Source organism: Trichosurus vulpecula, chromosome 2 (assembly GCF_011100635.1).
Source record: "Trichosurus vulpecula isolate mTriVul1 chromosome 2, mTriVul1.pri, whole genome shotgun sequence".
NCBI classification, from domain to species: Eukaryota; Metazoa; Chordata; class Mammalia; order Diprotodontia; family Phalangeridae; genus Trichosurus; species Trichosurus vulpecula.
Window position 1 is genome coordinate 224,010,250 of NC_050574.1, and position 19,359 is coordinate 224,029,608.

Below are 19,359 nucleotides of genomic sequence, written 5' to 3' on the forward strand. Positions count from 1 at the left end.
TGAGTATTTCTTCCATTAAAAATTGCTTGTCCAGTGAGGGCTTGAAGAATAATTGGGGTGAAATCTAAATTGTGGAATTTACTTGGCATTCGGAGTTGTTGTATAGACTAGGGGATTACAGCACAGAATTTGTTCTGGTAAAAGACAGAAGATGCTTCTGTGGGATCTGAAAAATAAGTAGTTGATCTTGACCTTGTCTTGCAATTTATCCTGTTAAGTGCAATGAACCTTATATATCTGAGAAGTTACTCTGACCCAGAGTAAGCCTGTTAACATTTTTTGTTTGCTTGACACAAAACTCTGTGAAGACAAGATGCCTGAAATTTGTCATCCACATTGGAACTTTCTGTTGGGGGAAGGGAAAGAGTGGTGGCTCTTTGGAGAATTGTTAAATAGTAGTTGTGTAGCCTGCAAAAAAAAGTTCCTTTGGGCTTTATAATACTACACAGAGCCCAGGCCATAGCAATAATTCCTTTTAATTCTTCATCTTATAAGTTTTATTTTTCAATAAGAAGTTGTATTGGGTTCGGAGGCAGGAAGACCTGGGTTTAAATTCTGCCTCTGATGCTTACTAGTTACATGAACCTGGGCAAAGTATTTAATCTCAATGTGCCTATAGAAATGCTTTAGGGCTGATCTACTGATTCATGGAGAGGTTGCTGGCTTTTTTTTGGTGAAGGGATTTTCCACGCTGGGAAGTTATGCTGATGAAATCATAGCTCCTTCGGTTATTTACTTTTTAAAAAAACAACAAAATATTCACTACAAAACGAAAGTAGTAAAGCACCTGAATGTTCTATTAGCTAATTTATTCTTATGAGATGGATTCAATCAGTGAATGGTTGAAATGAAATAATAACTACAAAAGCAGTAACACATTTACATTGTGTTTTAAGGTCTACAAAGTGCCTTTTTCACAGCAATACTGTGAAGGAAGTATAGATAGAGTCAAGGATATAGGATATAGGTTTGCATTTTAGATTTGTCACTTACTACCTGAGTGATCTTGGGGCAAGCCATTAATGGATTTAAAATACTTTGCAAATCTTAAAGTCTTTTTGAAATGTGTACTATTATTTTTTACATATGCGTTAACACATGTCTGTATTTATATAAATGTATACACTATATTTTTAAAAATCACTAACATTTCATGAGCACAATTATTAATTTAAAATTATTGATATATTTTGTTCTTTCTCCTTTCTTTCCTAATATATTCTTCTCCACCCTTCTCTATCCAGAGAGTCATCCCTTACAACAAAATTAAAATGGTAGAGGAGAAAAAGTAGCTATATATTTAGAACTGAAAGGGACTTCAGCAACCCTTAGTCCATTATCATTTAACTTATCAAAAAGTGGACTTCCTTCATAGCTTTTCAAGAACACAGAATTATAAGACTTTGATGTAGATTTAGAAGAGACCTTTGAGATTCTCTAGTCCAACCTCCTTCATCTTACAGAAGAAGAAACTGAGACCCAGAAGGGAGTTTCCCAAGGCCACTTAAATAGTAAGTGATTGAGAAGTGATTTGAAAAAAGTCCACTGACTCCATATCCAGGACTTTTCCTACTATATAATATTTTATTTATATTTATTTTTTATATTTGTGTTTTCTACTATATTACAATGCTTCCCAGATCTGTTGAAAATGAGATGCCCTGAGCTGAGGTGGAGGTGGGTATGGGGGCAAAAGTGTCATAAGTGGGAAAATTGAGATTCTAGGGTATGAGGCCATAGGTCACATTAGCACAACCCATAAGTCGCATTAGCCACATCCTCACCTAGAAACCCCATTTTCCCACTCTTTCAAATCTTGCCTTCACTGATTGGCCTTCCTAATCTGAACATTACTCAGCCTAATGAAAGCAATTCAACTTTATTACTTCTGTATACCTGTTTAGCCTTAACTAAAAGTAAATTCTAGTCCACCCTAAGAGAATGCCACAGTTGGCTGTTATACTTTACTCACTACAATCTTTGCCCATTTACCTCTCTGTGAGACTCCCTTATTTCATGCCACTGCTTCTCCAGTTCATACAGAGTCCAAGCAGAAACATTCCAGGATCCTGATGTCCTAGACTTTCTCTGTTGAATATCAGTCAGCTTCCTTGCCTCACCATGGTGGGCATGAAGCTGAACTAGAAAGTTTCCATGAAAAACAGACACTTTTTGACCATGGTCTTGTCTGAACAAATATTTTTTTCCTTTAGAACAATATTATTGAAACCTTTTGTTTTTATATTGCCTACATTTCCAAATATATCCCTTTCCCTTTTCCTGTCTGGGGAGTCATCCCTTGTAACAAAGAATAAAGATGAAATTTGTTTCAACAAAATTAATAAGCACATCAACAGTGTATGCAATATCCCACACCTCAGTACAGGAGGGAAGGAGGTGTTTTAGTTTTCTTTTTTTAAATTTATCTTTTAAATGTATGGAATAAAACAAGTATTTTCATAAAATAGTACAGTAAAAAAGATGATTTCATATGGAACCACAAATCCACTATGTACAACTTGCTCTCCAAAGTTATATGTGTATAACACACATACATATATTCAAAATTATAACAAAGTTATCATGTAAATTTCCTTTCTCCCCTTTTTTCTTCCCTCCCCTCCCCACTTGTCCCAGAGATGACTACTATCAGACATTATTTCTTCTTCAAGGAAAGATTAATCATTATATTTATACAACATTCTCATTTTTTGTTCTTTCTATTTGTTTTATTCATTGTGGATATGGTTTTATCAATTTATAAAGTCTTCCCATGCTTCTATTACAGTAGGTATTGGAAGAGGTTATGCTTATGGTCCGATGGGGCAGATTGAAAAGACCCATGTTTGTAGCAGTTCTGCTCTTTGGAGTGTTGTGAACATACAATGGCTGATGATTAAGCCCCTTAGAGAAAACCCTAACAATGGGCTGGAGGACTGGATCTAGCATTGTCCTAGGAGAAAGGTCCTTCTCTCCTTTGTGGGTCCCGGAGCTGTCCAGCATTTTCATGTGCTAACAAAGGATTACAAGGGAATGAAGAGGACAGGGACAACCATAAGTGTATATGAGAAATAAGATTAAACAAATCAGGTGAGTAGCAAAAAGTTCAGTCAGGGTACCCCTGAAACTGTCCTTCCTCCCATCTCAAAAGTGCACTAAACCAACTCCTGATCAGGAAATCCAAGAAAAAATATCACAGTAAGTCATTTTTCTAGCCCAAGTCAGCATAGGGAGATATGGTCACTGGGGCCAGGGATCCAGCCAGAGAGAGATGTAAAGGAGTGGCTACATACCACAGCAAGATATCCCAAATTCAGGCACAGAGTGGCTTAACTATGTTCAAGGTTCAGAAACCTTGTCACTCATTGTGACCCAGTTTCAGGTCACTGATTCAGGGATGTCTGAGGAAGCAACCTATGCCTATGGGTAACATTCCAAGGTGAGAAGGGATGGCAGATCATAAGCTAGGTCCAGAGCAAGGGACAAGTTCAGAAACAAGCAGTAACTATGTGACTTGAACCCAAGGAACAGAGTGGAGTTTTAGTTCCAGCTTCTAGTCCAGTCTATAGGCTGCAGTGCAATAACCAGTACAAGAATTCCAGCCCCTATGGGAGCCTGTAGATTTGTCACTCCAAATCAGTAGAGCTTTCTAGCTGACCGATTTATCAGCAGTTTACTGGAACCCCAAATGGGGCAAATCCACAGACCTGTTGCTCAGACCTAAAACCAGATCAGGAACTTGCAGAGCTCAATCTAAAAGGGTAGAAATCAGCCTTTGCTCTGTATCATATTACTATAAGAAGACTTAAAGATTTTAGGTCCCCAGCTTGAGTAGTTCCTAAGACCCTGGAATAATAATAATAATATCGATATCCCAAGAAAGCAGCAGCAGGATCAGCTCAGACATTCCTTCTGAAGGTGAACAGTACCTGGTCCTAGATAAAATTTGGAGTCAGAAAGTAAGCTAAAAGAAAAAGAAAGAAGACTCTCATCACTAAAAGCTATTATGGTGACAAGATGCTCAAGACACCAACTCAGAAGAGATTTACTTTAAAACATCTACAAGCAGAGTCTCAAAAAGAAAAAACCATAGCTTGGCCACAAGTTCAATTAGAATTCCTGGAAGAAATAAAGGAAAAGTTTTTTTTTAAAAGCACTAAATTTTTATTTTATAAATGAAATGAGAGAACTAGGGGGAAAATTGGGAAAGAAGTAAGAAGAAATATAGGAGAAAGAATTAGAGAATTAGAATTAGAGAACTAATAGCTTGATAAAAGAAGTACAAAACCTTACCCAAGCAACAAAGTTGCTGGACCAAACAGAAGCTAACAACTTCATGAAACAACAGAATTGTAAAAGATAAAGTCAAAAGACTGAAAAAAAATAGAAGCAATGTAAGGTATATCACACTATAAACAACTGATATGAAAAACAGGCTGAGAGATAATTTAAGAATCACTGGACTAACTGAAATCCATGACCCCCTTCAAAAATGAAAAGAGCCTAGATACAATACTGCAAGAAGTCATGAAACTGTGAAGATCTCTTAAAGCCAGAGAGCAAAGTGGAAATTGAATGACTCTACCCTTCACCTCCTGAAAGAAACTCCAGAATGAAAACTCTCAGGAACATTAGAGCCAAAATCCAGAATTTTCAGATCAAAGAAAAAAATACTACAGACATTTAGAAACAGAAAATTCAAGTAATGAGAAGCAACCACGGTCAGGATCACAAATGATTTAGTAGCCACCATTATAAAGAGAGGAGAGTTTAAAATATGATATTCTGGAAGGCAAAAGATACAGACTTACAACCAACAATAACTTCCCCAGCAAAGTTGAGTATATTCTCATTGGTGAAATAAAAAAAGGATCTTTAATGAAATAGACTCCTTCCAAGCTTTCTTAATGAAAGACAAGAGCTGTATAGAAACTCTGAAGTGCAGCAGTCAAGAAAAACATAAAAAGGTAAATATGAATGAACAATCCTAAGGAACTAAACAAGGATACACCACTTACATTCTAATACGGGGAGATGACACAATGATGCATCTGTTCTTGAAGAACCTTATAGTCATCAGAAGTCATAGAGGGGGTCTAATTAGATAGAGGGCCTGGGAATGGGTTCTATCATATCTTGATGATTTTAAAAGAAGGATGGAAATAAAGAGGAAGAGCATACTAAGTGGAGGGATGGGAGGGAGAGGAAGGACAGGTAAAATTATCTCATATAATTAGCATGGGCAAGTAGAAGATGCTACAAACAAGGATGAAAGGGTTGGAAGAAGAAGTGATACTTGAACCTCACTTCTATCTGGCCTGGCCAAAGGAGAGAAGAAAACACACACACACACACACACACACACACACACACACACACACACACACGGTTGGGTACAGAAATACTTTTACTCAACAGGTAAACAGGAGTGAAAGGGGAAAATGAAGGGAGGAGAACAAAAGGAAGGGTAGGTCAAGGGAGGAATTAGTCCTGAGCAAAACAAACTCTAACTAAGAATATATAAAAATGTTTTTATTGTGTTTCAGCTCTTTTTAGTTGTGTCCAACTCTTCGTGGCTCTATTTTGGACTTTTCTTGGCAAAGACACTGGAGTGGTTTGCCATTTCCCTCACTTTACAGATTCATTTTATAGATGAAAAAACTGAGGCAAACAGGATTAAGTCACTTGCCCGAGGTCACATAGTTAGTAAGTGTCTGAGACCAGATTTGAACTCAGGAAGATGAGTCTTCTTGATTCCAGGCCCTTCACCACCTGCTCCCTCCCGATTTATATAGTACTTTTTTTTTCATTTTCAAAGAATTGGAATCAGTTGATGAATGACTAGACAAGTTATGGTACATGTATGTGGTGGAATACCATTGTGTTATAAGAAATGATGAAGGAGATAATTTCAGAGAAACTTGGGAAAATTTATATGAATTGATGCAGAGTGAAGTGAAAAGAACCAAGGCAACAATATACACAGTGATAGAAATATTGTATGTAAAAACAAATAACTTTGAAAGACTTAGGAGCTGTGATTAGTTTGATGACTGACCTCAATTTCAGAGGACTCATGATAAAGCATGCTATCCACCTGCTTAGAGAACGGTAAACAAGAAAAATTGCAAATTGAGACATTTGGAGCAGGCGGATGTGGCCAATGTGGGAATTTGTTTTGCTTGACTATACTTGTTTGTAACAAGGGTTTGTTTTTCTTTCTTAATTGGAGAGGGGGAGAAGGCAAATTTTTGATGATTGAAATAAAAATTTAATTTTAAAAAGATTAAATCATTCTTTAACAGAAAAAAATACTCTTAGTAGAAACACCAATCTCATCTAAGGCAGGAGCGGGAATAAGGACTGCAAACTCCTTTTATTCCCTTATCTGTCTTTTTCCCCTCAGTTTTCCAACCTCTTGAGTGAATGACTGCAACAACCACAGCCCCAGTCTTACACCTTTCTTATTGCTTTAGCCTGTGCCTCTCCAGTCTCCAGGAAGGCAGGGTTTTGAGAAGGGGGCAGTGCCTATGGGCCACCTAGCTACAGATCCACATGACTGGGAAAAGTGCCACTATCTCCCTCTTGGTTGGTCCTTTCTTTTCTTCTCCCCCATGCTCTTCCCTTGCTCTTTCTTAAGTCCCAAATCATGCATTATTTCCTTACTTTAGGAGTTGAGCAAAAATCTCCAAACCCCAGAAGTGTTTGAAGACTCAGGCTCTAAAGCCACTCTAGAGGAAACATCATGCTTTTCTGAAGTCTCCATGCTCATAATTTCTTTTTTTTCATAATTTCTAATTTAATATCGCATTACATTATGTAATATTGCATTGCATAATGTTGTATGTATTACTGTTTGCATAGTCATTCCCTAGTTGATAGGCATCTATTTCATTCCAAGTACTTGGCTACTACAAAAAAGTGTTTATTTTGGTATATATGGAATTTTTTTTCTACCTTTGTCTTCCTAAAGTTATACATAAGATTTATATGTATATATATATATATATATATATATACACACACACACACACACATAAGATTTCCAGAATCTTATGGTTTCCAGAATAATTGGACCAATTTTCAGCTCCACCAACACTGTACTAGTGCCCTTTGAACAGAAGTGTCGATTTTAGCCATATTCTCTGTTTAGACCAGTTACCACAGAAAAATGGATCCTTTGCCAATCTCAGAAAGATAGAACCATAGACTGTTATGGCTAGAATGACCTTTAAAGATGATTGAGTTCATTTTTCCCCCAACCCAAACTATAGTGTAGTCAGGTGAAATTACTGTATTATAAGTGTATTCTGACCTTTGAAACCTTAGCTCTGGAGGGGCTCTTAGGGGGTAGAAAAGGAAGAAGCCAAGTTAGGTGAAGCAGGACACAAGGTGAAAGAGGAAGAAAATCTGAAAGGGACTTTATTTCATGCAGTGTCACCACTCTCTTCCTTCTTCCCTCCCTATATCTATCTATATCTGTCTTCTCTCTCTCTCTCTCTCTCTCTCTCTCTCTCTCTCTCTCTCTCTCTCTGTGTTTCTCCTCCCCTCCTCTCTCTCCCCCTCCCTCCCTCCCTATGTCTTCCTGTCCCTCTATCTATTGTCTACCTATGTGAAGATAGGCCAAGAGGAAGGCTGTCTACACCAAGGTCACACAAGGAACAAGAAACACAATATGGAATTTGAAGCCTTTTCTGACTCCAAATCCAATTCTCTTCCAACTTTATTTTTTGAAATGTACAGATTTTTGGTTTGGTTTTTATGAAGGACCTTCACTAGTGAAAGTTTTGTGAGTTAGTATTTGCCCTGGACCAGATGAAAAGCATTGATCTTGTCCAGCCACCCCATTTTACAGATGAGGAAACTCAAATTCAGAGAAGTTAAGCATTTTGCCCCAGGTCACACAGTGAATTGTCTAGTACCCAGGGCTCCTAACTGCTAGTCTTTTGTTCTTTCCAGTACATCAACTGCTTGATGGGCAGTTGTTAAGATGACCGGTTTTAATAGATTTGTGTCATCCTAGTCTAGTCATGCCTCACAAGATGAGGAATGTGTTAAGTATCATTAGGAAAGGGTTGCCCTGAGATGAACCTCAGAATTTTGCTGGTTAGTAGTCTCCAGCACATGTAATTTGCTGAGGAGATACTTTTAAAAGGGGGCCTAGAATCCCATTAGTAAACCAGGTTGCTGGGTTTAAAATAAAATGATGAAAACATCAGGCTCTTTAGTTCCAACTCTTAGTCATTAGTGATAATTGACTCATTTGTATGTGTTAGTTATGCGTTTGTCAATGACAGCTTAGTTACATAAATTTAAAGCAAAATTCCATATTGCCTTTTATCCTGGCTAGGAGCCTGCCTAAGGTTTTTCTTTTCTTTCTTTTTTTTTTTGTCACTTCTATGACAAGTGTTTGGCTTTATAGCAATTTCTTTATCTGCTGGTTTCCTGTTGGCTAATTCCATTTGCATAACAAGTTTATCTAGGCAAGTACCAAGCCAGACCTCAAAAGTGACAGCCCTTATTCATTCGGCATCAAGGTTTTAATTTTGGTCCTATCATAGCTGCTATTGCCTCCTCTCTCTGTATTGCCACACCCTGCTCCTGAGCAGATTTCTCTATTTTTTTTTTTGTTATTTCAGTTTATTGTGCATCTTTCAATTAAAAAACAAAATGGCTACTTTTGCCTTGTACCTAGGTTTCTTCCTATTGTTTTTCTAAAATGTTGTGGGGTTTATCAGATGCAAGCAGATTCTGGCCTTCTTTTGTCTCTCTAAAATTAGACAATAAAGATAATTTTTTCTTTTAGTTTTACTGATGCTATTTGTTCTTTATATAACACAGATAGTTCTCCATGTCCTCTCTTCTACTGTCTCCCTCATATATAACCTTTCTTTGTTACAAAGAAAAATAGCATCTAACATACCTAGCCTCCCACCTCTCTACTGAGAAGAGGGAGATATGTTAGGCCATCTGTCCTTTGGACCCAGTTACCTGGACATTACTGTTAAACTGAATTTAACTGGCTTCTAGTGACTTTGTTTTTAAAATGACACTATTGTAGTTATTGTGTATGTTGCTCTCCAGGTTCTGAATAGCTTCTTAGGACTCTTCCCTTGTTTCTGGGAGTTTTTCACATCTGTCATTTCTTATGGTACGATAATTTACATTCATATACCATAATTTGTTTGGCCATTGCCCCAATTAATCAACACCTAGTTTCTTTCCAGGCCTTTTTTCTTACCAAAAGAAATGTTGCTATGAATACTTTGCTATATATAGGAGATTTCTTTCTGTCTTTGACCTCCCTGAGGTACATTTCCAATAGTGGGATTTGGAATATCAAAGGGAAAGTGATTGTTTTTTGTCAAGGATGTAATCTAGTTTGTTTCTTCAAGCAGAATTATACCTAGGGCAGAGTGACTGGAACTTAGTGCCAGAGAGCAGAAGTTTAGATGGGCATGATTCTTCTCTTGGCAAGCCTGAACATTGTCTGAACCCTGGGTCACCTCACTCAATGGTCCTGTCACTGTCGTATCTTCTAGGATTTGATGACCCACTTCTTCTGTATCATGTTCTCTCTATATCATGGGGTTGAGGAAGATAATAACTACCACACCTTCTCCGGGTGCCTTCCTTCTTCTATGTTCCTTGCCTGAAAGGCATCTATGAAGGAGAAGGCCAGTGAGTTCCATATGAACTACTCCATTATCCAGCCCTGCCCTGTCCCCTGCCTCAGCAGTGTCCTCCTTATGCTTGACATCATGGTGTCTGCCTGAGATCTCCTTCAGGAACTCCACACTTGCCTTATGTTCTAGATGTCCTATTTGCAGCTCTGGCTTTGATCTATTTTGTATGTCTTTCATTCACTAACAACTGCCTATGTTGACATGTTTGATTACCAGAGTCAGAATTGGTACAAAAAAATTTGTGCATGGCATCATCAGGCATAATTTTGTTTCTTTCTGACCAGCGCCCCAAATGATAGAAATACTTTGCTACTGGGATTTTTTTTAAAAATTGGATTATTTTTAATTCTACAGCTACTCAAAATGATGAGCCTTTAACTTATTCCTCTGATTAGCAGTGAAATTCAGTTTTAGAACCTTCCTGCTTTTCCTCTGAGCCAGAATGTTTATGAAACTAAACATCACCTTGTTTGTTTTCTATATATTGATCATATCTCCCCTCAAGTCAACAATTCAGCTCTCAGTATCCTAGCCTTGTTTTGTGTTTCAAGGATGCTTAATTCCTCCCTGGCTTCAGCAATGTCAGTAAATAACAAACTTTGCAAAGATAAATACTCTAGCTGCATGATTGATAGAGCTCCCACAAATATTCTTCTTGGTCTTTTAAATCTTTTTGCATTTATTCTCAGGAGGTGTTGAGCAGAGCTAATACTTCCTGGAGCAGAAGGATACAATAACCTTTATTTACATTACTTCAAAAATTTGCAATTTTAATTAAAATGAACAGTGGTATCTTCAGTGACAGACTCTCTCTCCTTTTAAAATTTATTTGACCAGTGATTAGCTATTATGGCTCCTTGAATTAATTAGTATCTCTTGAGCTAAAGGGAATTAGTAAATTAATAGAAATACAGGAAGAAACCCAAATACAAAAAAAATGAATTTAAGATCTAAAATGTTCTTCCCCTAACATGTAATTTTACAAATATATGTATAAGTACAACCCAAACTGCTCTCTAATTGTGAAAATTCAGAATTCTGTAAGTGTTTTATGAGAAACTCAGATACAGCTATGTATTTCAAGGTTGAATTTCCCTGATGAGATTCTAATTTAGATCGCCTAATTGATCATATAAAGACTCCAAGGGCCCTACTCTGCTTTCACTTATGGCCCACTTGTAATCTCTCTTATCCCACTGGAGATCAGATTTTCTTATAATTTGAACCAAGAAGTAGCTCAGCAGGATTTGGAGCTTACTTCTACAAAACAAATACCTCACCACAGACATAGGATGTAATACCTTCCCAGGGAATGTCAGGACTTTTGGGGGTGGGAGAGACCCAGGTTTTGCCTGGGTTGTGAAGAGGAACAGAAGCTAGGAAAAGAGAGTGAACACAGAGGGCGATGCCAGTTCTAGTGGGGAAAAAAACAACAAACAGCTCCATATGTATAATATTCTAATAAATATGATAGATTTCACATTGACTGTAGGGAGAAAAGGTTAAACAGTCTAGATGTCTGTCGCTGCGGTAGATAGTAATAAATTCTAGTCCTAGGTATATTTTATTATTTCCTGTGTTAATTTTCATCCTACTGGAGTTTTAGCAACACAAATGACAATAATATCTAGCATTTACAGTAGTGTTTTAGGGTTGCTTTACATGTTATCTCATTTGGTCCTCACAACAACTCTCTGAAGTAAATACTTTTATTACCACCCCTATTTTACAGATGAGGTCGCTAAGGCTGAGAGAAGTTAAGTGACTTGCCCCCAAACACACAGTTAGTATTTGAGGCAGGATCCAGCACTCTTACCCATTGCATAACCTAACTCTAGTCACAACCAATAGGTAATTAAATAAGTATTTATTAGTCCTCTGCTGTGGGCATCTAGGCAATGAAGTGGAAAGAGTGCTGGGCCTGGAGTCAGACCTGAATTCAAATCCAACCTCAGATGCTTAGTAGCTGTGTGACCCTGGGCAAGTCACTTAATCCTGTTTGCCTCAGTTTCCTCAGCTGTCAAATGAGCTGGAGAATGAAATGGCAAACCACTCCCATTTCTTTGCCAAGAAAACTCCAAATGGGGTCATGAAGAGTTGGACACAACTGAAAAACAACTGACCAACACCATGTACAAACTCTTGTGCAAGGTGCAGGAAATACAAGGATGAAGGAAATAACATAGTCTTTGCCCCAAAGGATTTGTAGTCTATTAAGGAAAATTATTAGATCATGGGATGAGAGCTTCTGAGATGGAAGGCCCCTTAGAGGTCATCCAATCCAACCTTCTCATTGTATAGATGAGAAGCTAATTCCCCACTAGTTAAAGGTCCTTAAGGTCACAAATCTAGTTAATAACAGAAGCGAGACCAGATCTTCTGTTTCCCTTCATTGAAGTCTTTCCATGACTTGGCCTTTCATAAGCCAAGGGCCATTCAAGCAACTGTCTCAATTATGCATCAGATAAATACTCTGCAAAGATAAATACTCTAGCTCAATATTTGATGAAGCTCCCCCAAATATTCTTCTTGATCTTTTAAATCTTGTATTTACTCTCAAGAGATGGTGAGTAGAGCTAACACTTTCTGGAGCAGAGGTTGTCCAGAACTGGGGAGGTAATGCATTGTTCCACTGCTCTTTGCCCGTTTCTGATCCAATATGGAGTATCATTTTCAGCTCTCAATACCATGTAGTAGAAAGAACTCGGATATATTAGAGTGAATGCAGAAGTAGGTGACCAGGGGAATGAGAAGACTGAAGATGATGTTTAGCTTGGAAAGAAGACTTAGAAGAAGACCTGATAGTTGTTTTCAGGTATTTGAATAGTTGTCAAGTGGAAAAAAGATAAGACTTGTTCTGCCTGGTCCCAAAGAACAGAACTAAGAATATTGGGTAAAAACTGCAAAGAGGCGAATTTGGGCTTGTCGTCAGGAAAATCATGTGGGTTTAAGTCACCTCTTTGTGATGATTTTAGGTCATGTGGGTGAGTTGCATGTGTGACTCATCCTTGACCCTGAAAAAGATATAAAACCAGGGGTTGGCTTTCTCTTTTTCAGAGCTCTTACCCACAGCAGTGGTGGCACGAGTGACTCTGGGCCAGCCCTTGCTATGAGGTCCCAGGCTGAACTTAGGTGTTTGTAACTATGAATTATATTTGGTCTGTCTGTCAAAGTCTGCAATTTGTTTGTATTTTGCTCTGAAGTTCAGGGTGCTGGCTTTTTCCCCTGAACTAAGTGAATGGTATTTGTATGCTGAATTAAAGTAAGCTTGTTAACCCCTTAACATTGCTTTCCTTAGTAAAGCAGATCAAAAGAACCTGGACTTTTGCAGTGTGCTGGTAGTGTGCTTGTTGTTGGGCTTGTGTTGGTCTTTCACCCCCACAACAGCTGCTATCCAGATTGTTGAAATAAATGGCATAGTCAGCAGGATATAAGGAATTCTCTAAGTAGAAGACAGAAGAATTGAAGCATTTATTCAAGCTCCAAAGTAGCAGACCCACGAACCAGTGTCCCCAGTTCGATATCCTGGCCAAAAGCTTCCAGGCCAAATAAGTTTGCCTCACAAGAATAACCAGGAGGTTACAGAAAAACATGATGACATTAAACCAAATCATATTCATACTTCTCCCCCTCCGGTGCCCACTGACCTCAAGCCTTGCTCAGCACTCTCCAGCAGCACCTACTTCTTCAGCTCCTTTGGCTTCAGCTTCAACTTTGGCTGTTGCTGCTGCTATCACTGCCTCTGGCTCTGACAAGTCTAAATATCCAAGCTGTGTTCTCTCCTTTTATACAGTTTCAGACATCATGAAGCATCATCTGAGTGACCAGAACTTAAGCTCCTATGATTGGCTCTGGTTTTAGCGCCTCCCCTTAGGACCCTGGGACATCCACATTGGCTTAGCACCTAGTAATTAGGGGTTTGGGGCAAACTTAGGAGCAAAGATGTAATCAGACCTTCTTAGCTGGCCCCACCTGGAGTCCCACCTTAAGCCTATTCAAATGGGTGGGAAAGAGCTTCTCACGTACTGATTGCCTTAACATTGGCCCCAAGATCTTTCACACCCATTACATAGGCAACTTGTGTCTAAATAGTTACAAACTCTTTTTCTCCCCCCCTTTTTGTACAATAGAATCCCCCCCTCGAAATGAACACATCACTTTTGCAAAATACTTAATATCTCAGCATCAGAGTGGCCACATGGCTCACTTGTCAGCCCCTAGATCTTTGTATCCATTACATAGGAAACGGGTGTCAATAATACCATAACAATAAAACAATACAGCAAGGATAATACAAAATAAGTACACAGAACAGTATCATCATTCCCCTCCTTGAACGATTGGGACTCAAAATCTTGGGGTAAGGGGCAAAGGTCTCATTTTCCATAGCTTCTTCTTGCTGAAATTGGACGTAGAGCTGTCCCTGCCCCAAGAGTCCCATTGGAGAGGTCAGTTCTTTAGCAAGCTGGCAGGAATTCCAAGAATGCTAGGTGCTTAGGCGGTCATCTGAAAGTGTAGAGTACTTAAGCCTAAAGGAAACAGAACTAGCAACAAGTGACCAAAACAAAGAACAAAAGAGTAAGCAAGTATGGGCTATTATACTTCAAATAAAATCATCCCCATTCTGGTTGAGATTCCAATTATACAAAAATTCAATCCTATAGCCTAACTCAAGTAGGAAATATTTCTTTTCAGAGGGAACACAATAAGGAAACTAAGTCAGAAGGGTCCCATCCTAGGTGGAGACTAGGATTGCCCTCCAGGCCTTTTGCCCAGAAACACCTGCATCTGAGGAAGACAACCACGAAGAAGGCCCATAGGCCCAAGGACAAAAAGAAGTTGAACAAACAGTTAGAATGCTAAAAAGATAACATATAATTTATGCTATGAGTATTTTCTCCTTTCAGGTTATAGCTGATGACTACCAGGTACTCTATTGTGTTCTAGTCTATTCCATCTATCATGTTATGTTATATTTTGTAACATATAATACATATTTGTATACTATAATATCATTTAATTATTATATTATAATTATTAATTATCAGAATGACATCAATTATAATGTCAATTAACAACACTAAGTGTGTTATAGATAATACATATATATTTACAGATGATAAAACTGACGTCCAAAATGGTCACACAGGTAATAAGTGGCAGGGTGAGGATTTGAACTCACAGCTTCTTACTCTATATTCCTCATTCCTTGCTTCTACATCTACTCTTGGTAGCTATAACCTGAAAAGAGAGAATACTGGAAGCATTACCTGTGATCTTTTTAACATGCTAACTGGCTCATTTACACATGTGTATGAGTTATAATGTTAAAAAGATAATATGTAATTTGTTACCTAGTACTCTATTCTTTTAGCTATAGCTTGGCAACTAGGTGGTGCAGTGGTTAGAAAGCTGCCTAGCCTGGTGTCAGGAAGACTCATCTTCCTGAGTTCAAATCTGGCTTCAGACACTTACTAGCTGTGTGACCTTGGGCAAATCATTTAACCCTGTTTGCCTTAGTTCCTCATCTGTAAAATGAACTGGAGAAGGAAATGGCAAAACACTCCATTATCTTTGCTGAGAAAACCCCAAATGGGGTCACAAAGATTGGAATCGAACACAACTGAAAAGACTCGACAACAACAATTATGATGACCAAATCATATGGAGATAGAGAGATTAGTATAGATATATCTTCATAGATGTAGATAGAGATTTGAGATGGACTTAATAATCTTTATGGTTGTATGATTCCTTATACCTCCAGATCCCGTATATGTTCAGTGGACATAATGAATATCATCTGTTGACTTCAAGTGTCAATAGGGTGGGGGCATTTCTTGTTTCTCAAGTCCTTCCTGGGGCCTTTTGCCTATAACATTTTAACCAACAGACTAAGTAACAGAAGGCCAGTCATTTGGTAGGTGATCTTCCAATTGCTTTTTGCAAGTTTGGCTGTTAAAAAAAAAAACCAAAAACAACCAACCAACCATACATACGTTTCTGTGTATGGATGCATGTACATATGTATGTATGTATGTATATATATGTGTGTATATATGTGTTTACATATACATACACGTGTATATATACATTTTATATGTATATTATTTTTAGGGAATAAAGATTACTAAAACATTTGTAAGTTGAGCAGGGGCTGAGTCCTCCCACAAGTAATATGACAGGGTGGATAGTGGAATTCGGTTCCCTTCCCCATGGTAACTTTTGCACAGACTGATCTCCTTGAAAGAGACTTATACTAACTCTCTGAGAAGTAGGTACAAGAGGAGAACAACCCAGATATACACTGGCAAAGGATTCCAAAGAAGGCATTCCTCTCCCCATTTTTGTCCCAGGCAAGCTTGTAAATATCTCTAGTTTAGGAGATTTTGATTCAATTCAGGTTAGAAATCTCTCTCTGCTTACTACTTCTACTTATCACCTTGAGCTGGCTATAAAACGTTATAGCGGAGTTACTAAGAAGGTTTGTAATCTTCAGGGGCCGAAATCATTCCTCTGCTGCCTTTTCTCATCTGCATCACATGAGATGCTTGGATATTCCTTTTTGCTCAGGCTCTTCCTGCCGCCCTGTCATTTGGCATTGCAGAGGAGAACACCGGTCATATAACAAGGGTCGGTCTGTTCTGATCTCCTTACATAACAATGAGAATAAATGGTAGCAAAGGAAAGAACAGAAAACTCAGAACTTTCATTCATTTCATCCTCCCAACAAACCTGTATGGTAGGTGCTATTACTATTCTCATTTTACAGATGAGGACATGTTAAAGTGGGCAGAAGTTAGGTGACTTGCCTAGGGTCACATGACTAGCAAGTGTCTGAGGCCACATTTGAAAGCAGGTCTTCCAGATTCCAGGTCCAGTACTCTTTCTGCTCTAACCGTCTAGCTCCTATGGGTCTTTGTACCTCTTTAGGAGTCCACATTGTGTAACCTGAACACCCTGTAATTGGCTTATTTGATCATTACAGGAATTTATTTCCTAGACTTTATATCTCTGTATCTGTTATTTGCCATTACCTCTTACCAGGGGTATTGAAAACCACTGAATACTTGATGATTGGAAGGCTTTTTTTTTAAATAGGGTTTCTACTTCTGCTTAGAATTGTCTAGCCCAACCCAAATTAGAATGCCTTCAACGAAATTAGGCTCCAGTTAATGGAAATCAGTTTAGGAGCCTGAGAATCAGGTTCAAAGAGTCAAGGAAATATTATCTCATCTTTCTGGTGAACAGAGATCTGAGAAATTTATACTTTGAGAGGATACTTAGAGTGCCGCATGCAGTCACACATCATATGACGTCTAGTGATTTGGAAAAGATGGAAGTCTGGCTTCTCAGACAGCAAGCCTGCTCCAGACCTTCGTGGTGGGATGAGGATTGGCTACCCAGGGTCACCTTCTCTGCAGCTTCCACCTGCTCAGTCAAGCACTCATTCAACAGCCTACTTCACTGGAAAGATTTGCATGAACTGAGACAGAGTGAAGTAAGCAGAACCAGAAGAATAATTTCTATAACAGCATTATAAAGATAAACAGCTTTGAAAGATGTAAGAACTCTGATCAATGCAGTGACCCACCATGATTCCAAAAGACTAGAGATGGAGCAAACCACCCACATCCTGAAAGGTGATAGATTCAGGGTGCAGAAGGCGACATATATTATTTTGGACATGACCAATGTGAGATTTTGTTTTGCTTGATGATGCATATTTGTTGTCCATGTCCCCTCCTATTAGATTGCAAGCTCCTTAAGGGTAGAGATTATCTTTTACTTCTCTTTGTATCCCTAACACTTAGCACGGTTCCTGTCACATATGTTTATTGATTGATTGATTCCCTCCTCAGTGAAGGGAGGAGGGATGAGGAGAGGTAGGAGGAAGGGAAACTCTTTAATTTAAAAAAACATTAAAAATTACACATATCACCAAAAACAACAACCACCTATCGAGGTTTTTGTTTGTTTCTGAGGGGATTTGTTTTTGATGGGAGTGCTATGTTACTTTGACTGCCGTAGTTTGTTGGAGTTAGCCCTTTCCATGGACTTTGAGAGGTCAGTGATGGTGCCCTCATTTTACCAAGTGAAGAACCAAGAATCTTAGATGTTAGATAATGCCCTTAAAGTTTTAAATGGGGCCTGAGACTGCCAAGTAGAGGAGTCCATGTAAGGGTCCAGGCTCTGGGCTGCCCTATCTTTCACTGTAAATATGATTTGCCCTCCACATAGGTATGGGAGGGTCTTCAGCTTTATGTTATGGTTTGTTTCCAATTCACAGCACTGCCATTTTGAGGCTGGCTCATGGCCCTTGGTGAGGGGAAGGAACTTGGGGAGCCCAGAAGCATTTAGCCCATATATTTGCTGTCCTTTGATGTAAAATTGAAGTGGTACCACATATTGTGTTGGTAACCAAAAATGGGCTCCTTAGCACTTAGTCAACAAGTGCCCTTGACTAGTTTGCCTTTTTCCCCTGAACTGAATGCTGTTTGTATGTTGGACTGGAGTAAGCTTGTCGGCCCCTTCACCTTGCTTCCCTTGATAAGCTGATCGAAAGAACCTGTGCTTTCCCGGTCAACCCCTTCACCTTGCTTAAGCAGATTGAAAGAACCTGTGCTTTCCCCAGCATACCTTACACCCCTGCAGAAGCCGGATGGTTAAAAACAGCTTCCATTGGAGCCAGAGGCTGCTACAGCTACAGCCACAGCCGAAGCTGAAGCTGAAGCAGAAGCTGCCGGTAGCAGAACTGACCTACGGGAGGAAGCTGAACAAGGACTTGAGGCCAGTGGGTAATCCTTTTACCATAGAGGGGAAGCATGTATATGATTTTGCTGTACACCATCATGCTTCTCTGTGGCCTCCTGGTTACTCTTGCAAGGCGTACTTATTGGGCCTGGAAGCTTTTGATCAATATATCAAAATGGGGGTGCTGGTTTGTGGATTGGTTACTGTGGAGCCTAAATATATGCTTTGATTCTTCTGCCTCCTACTTTGAGAGTTTCTTATATCCGGCGGTTCCGAACCTTTCAGACATTTATATGATCCTCTTTGAAATTATAAACTCTGCCCTCCTAATACACATATCACAGATGGGAAGTACTAGCAAGCTAAGGATTTGTTTAAAAGTGCAATATGGGCAGCCAGGTGGTGGCTCAGTGAAGTCAGGAAGAAGATTCATCTTCATGAGTTCAAATCTGGCCTCAGATACTGCCCAACTGTATGATGCTAGGGAAGTCACTTACCTCTGTTTGCCTCAGTTTCCCTATCTGCAAAACGAACGGGAGAAGGAAATGGCAAACCACTGAAGTATCTTTGCCAAGAAAATCCTAAATGGGATCACCAAGAGTCCTATGTGACCGAAATGACTGAACAACAACATGATGGAAACAGCCAGATCTAGGGTCTGAGTGTCTGAGTTTAACGATAGTTCACATTGACATGACCCTTAAGAGCCGGCAAGGCATTTTTCACGCGTAATTTCCTTTGATCTCCGTGACAGCTTTGTGAGGTAGGTGGTATCAACATCCCCTTTTTATACAGGGGAAACCTGGGGATCAGAGCCATTAAGTGACTTACCCAGGTTTACACAAGTAGTAAATATCCAAAGTGGGATTCCAACTCACATCTCAACTATGAAGTCCAGCTCTCTCTTCACTAGCACACT

General features: G+C 39.0%; 1 protein-coding gene across 1 annotated transcript in view; it reads left to right on the forward strand.

The window, feature by feature from the left end:
• The window catches only part of MYO3B (myosin IIIB), a 636,303-nt gene that overhangs the window by 180,828 nt on the left and 436,116 nt on the right, over window positions 1-19,359 (forward strand). The window lies entirely within an intron of this gene.